Here is a 4,139-nt window from a genome sequence, read left to right as displayed (position 1 = left end):
GACGTATAGATCCAACTGGACCTATAGTCCATTTGGATGTGTAGGGAGTTTTACGAGCGTAGCCAGTCCACCGCGGTGGTACAGTGGCTACGGTGCTCGGCCTCTGACCGAAGGTCGCTATTTTGATCCCGGCCGCGGCGGTGACAATTCGATATAAGCGAAATTCTAGAGGCCCGTGTACTGTACGATGTCAGTGCACGTTAAAGAAGACCAGATTGGCGAAGTTTCCAGAGCCCTCCTACGGCATGCCTCATAACATATCGCTACTTTAGCACGTAAAACCGAAAATATTCACATTGTTACAAGCGTAGCTCTCGCACGGGGAGAAAAATTTCCAGTCTGACACGGCTACGTTTGGTGGAAGGAGGGTGCGAACGGTCCGCAGGCGCCTTTCTTTACTTCTGTCATTGTCAAATGAGCAGGGCCGTCGAGAAACTTCGTCGGCACGGCGTCTTTTGCCAGAGCCGCCTTTCGCGGTGCACTCACAAGAACGTGTCAAACTTTGTATACTGCATCCGACGTCTTCGTCACGTTACTCGGCTCCAAGTGCGTCTCGCCCACGTAGTCAGTCGACTGCAGCACGTGGTCCTTGCGCGGAATCGCATGGCGCCATATCTTCAGGCGGTCCGTTTCTCGGAGTGCAGCAAAAACTGACACTTTTTCAGTGCAGGTCTCGTAGCCAGATTTTCACCGTGGCAAAAAAAAGCACTTCTTGCCATTTGACCGCTTGCTCACACGAAAAGCACAGCTTGACATCGCACAGAAAGAATGAAAACAAGGGCGCAACGCGGCGACAACTGCTTCGACTAGACGGTGACCACTCGTCCACAAATGCGCAATAGGGGCCGGCTCGCCCGGATTTCGGCCACGCAACCGCTCCTGCTATCTCGCGGCGTGATGGAGCGGAGGTACCGAAGTTCGACGCAGCGAGTGCACGGCGGCGGGAAACCCCTATATATAAAAAGTAGCGCCATCCGCTTCCCTCCGCCTCCGTTCTACTATCGCGCTCGGCGCGACCAGCGCGATCGAGGCGCGATATCGACAGTGGCGCCGCCTGCGTCGGGCCTGCCGTGGCCGATGACAGCTAACGCGCTACCAGAGGAAATCCGAGGAAAACTTCGATCGCGCCCTGCGGAGAAGTTTTTGAGGTGCGATTTTGCTTCGTCAGTCAGTAACTGGTCTTAATAATGCCGTTTTGGAAGCAGCAACGTGACGATGCGAGACGGCGCAAATATCAAGTGTGCCGCAAGCGTTTGCGCACGCCGGATGGTAAAAAAAAAAGCGTTTTGCCCTCGCCTTGTGGGTTGTGTAAGGCGCAGCAGCATGCCATCATACGAATGTCTTGTCCCTAACACGTTTGATCCGTCTGTGCGTACAGCACTTTCGTCGCACAGGCCTGAGAATGGCAGTCGGAGCGCGCTGGAAAGAAAAAAAATATACAAAAGCGCAACGCGTGCTTCCACGTGACATGGATTGGCCAATGGGGGAGCGGAGGAGACTGGGCGACAGGAGGCGGCGAGGAGGAAACGCCGGGGGTGAGCGCAGTGGCGGCAAGATCTAAGAATGGCGCTACTTTTATTATAGGGGCTTTAGGCGGCGGCTCTCCGTCGTTCCACCTGTACTTCTAACACACCGTGGCTGCAATAACGTCATAATGTTTATCATGCTGCGAAATATACGAGAGAAGAATGCTAGGATTTTTTATACTGCGGGTGTTGCAGTGGAAAAGCATTAAATTGATTTTCAGGTTAGAGTTGTTAACTTCAGCCATTGTCACCTTAGTTTATTTTATTAAGGTCCTCGATGGGTCATACGTCTGGCGCTCGAAAGTTTTCACTTTTGTCCATTAATATCTTTCCATCGGCCACCCACGCAAACTTCAAGTTCTTCTCTCGTTTTGCCTGCATGGCCTTACCCAGCAAAACTTTATTCTCAGCCCACCAATGTTCGTTCACGTATACAAGCGTGTTCTTTTCAAATCCAAACATTGAACTATTGAGACGTTTCTTTTTTGGCTGCTCATAAAACGTTATCTCTGGAAGTCCTTGATACAAATCTTACGACAGTACTAGAGGGCGTGCCATCGATGAGCCCTTGTTGTCATCGCATAAGGCCAAACCAAGCAGCGAGAAAACAGAGCAAACAGAGCATTTTAAACAGCCAATTACCAGCGGCCTGCATGTGCGATTCAGTGCTTCGCGAAAATATCTAGCTTTTCAACCTGCATGTGGCCATCATCCGGTTGCTGGATATTAGATGCTAGTTTGCACCTACAGTTTACAAGTAAGAGTATGATGAAATTTGCCTATGAACAATCATCCTTCTAACATATCAGCGCAAGAGGTCGGTGAATTGAAATTTTCCCAGTACTGGTGTGATTTTTGAGGTCCTAATCTGAAAGAAGCAAAATTACCTCTTCAATATCCAGGTATGGAGGCGGGCTGGAGATTTACTTGCACAGAATGAGTTCATGATAACAGCTGTAAGAAGGAGGTGTTCAAAACGTTTCTCTTCCCATACTGCAGCTGCAGCCACAGGTTTATCCACTGGAACAGAAAGGTTTGCAGACGGGCATGAAGGCGTAGTTCACAAAGTCACAGCCAGCTAAACATACTCTCACTTCATTTTAATTGTTCATAGGTATTTAAACAATATAAAGGTTTGAATGTGACTTATTTTATTTTTTGAAATATGCAAACGTTAAAAGATCAAATGACAGCTAGTTGTGTCAGAATGGTCGATAATATTCTTGCAAATATTTACAATTTCTCGCCGTGCTGTTTCCATTAGAAGTAACCCTTCAAATGGCAACCTTATCGGAGAAAAAGGAAAGTATACCTTTTTATATCGTCATCATATATGAGAGCCTATATTTAGATCCGCTGCAGGACGAAGGTCGGTCCTGCGATCTCGAATTACCCCTGTCTAGCGATTCCAAACTTGCACCTGCAGATTTGCTAACTTCATCACCCCACCTACTTTTCTGGCGTCCTCGACTGCGCCTCCCTTCTCTTGGTATCCATTCGTAACTCTAATAGTACACCGGTTATCCATGCTACGTAATCTATGGCCAGCCCAGTTGCATTTTTTCTCTTAATGTCAATTCCAAAATCGGCTATCCCCGTTCGCTCTCGTTCCAAACAGCTCTCTTCCTGTCTCTTAACGTTAGGCCTACCATTTTTGTTCCATCGCTCTTTGTGTGGCCCTTAACTGGTTCTCGAGCTTCTTTGTTAACCTCCAGTTTCTCTGCCCCTTATGTTAGCACTGGTAGAATGGAATGATTGTACACTTTTCTTTCAACGGCAGTGGTAAGGTCCAGTCAGGATTGGCAATGCCGGCCGTATGCGCTCCAACCAAATTTTATTTCTTCTGTAAATTTCTTTCTTATGATCAGGTTCCCTGTGAGTAATGGACCTAGATAAACGTACTCCTTTACAGACTCTAGAGCGCCAAGTGATCCTGAATGGTTGTTCCCTTGCAGGCTATGGAACGTTTGTTTTATCTTATGCATATTAACTTACCAGCAGTCTTACATTTCTCAATTAAGGTCCTAAATTATTTGTTGTGTTTTGTCTCCATTGTTGTTGAATAGGACAATGTCATCTGCAAACCGAAATTGCTGAGATATTCAACCTTTGATCCTCACTATCCTAAGCCTTCCCAGTCTAAGAGCTTGAGTTCTTCTAAGCATGCAATAAATAGCATTGGAGAGCTTGTGTCTCCTTGTCTGGGCCCTTTCTCTCGACAGGTAATTTAACACTTTTCTTGTGGAGGACGAATGTAGCTGTGAATCTTTGTAGATATTTGCCAAGATATTCACGCATGCCTTCGGTACTCCTCATTATTCCTGTACTCCTAATAATAGTACTCTCCGTATTAATTCCCGGATATTCTACTTTTTTAAACGCGAAGTGTTGTATGCCGGGTTTCACGAGTTATTTCCGGCAACGGCTGTCGCGGATGTGGCGTCCGCCATCTCGGAGCGGCGAAGCGAAATAGTGCATCCTGGCACTAACGAGCACCAACAGGGAGCGCCTCGGTAGTCACGCGCAGCGGAGACGGGAGCACGGTGTAGCCGTAGAATAAAGAACGAAGTGTAACGGCTTCATTTCACTTTCATTTTCAACGATGTACTGTGT

Source organism: Dermacentor silvarum, chromosome 7, assembly GCF_013339745.2.
Source record: "Dermacentor silvarum isolate Dsil-2018 chromosome 7, BIME_Dsil_1.4, whole genome shotgun sequence".
Lineage (NCBI taxonomy): Eukaryota > Metazoa > Arthropoda > Arachnida > Ixodida > Ixodidae > Dermacentor > Dermacentor silvarum.
Note: the sequence above shows the minus strand (reverse complement) of the source record.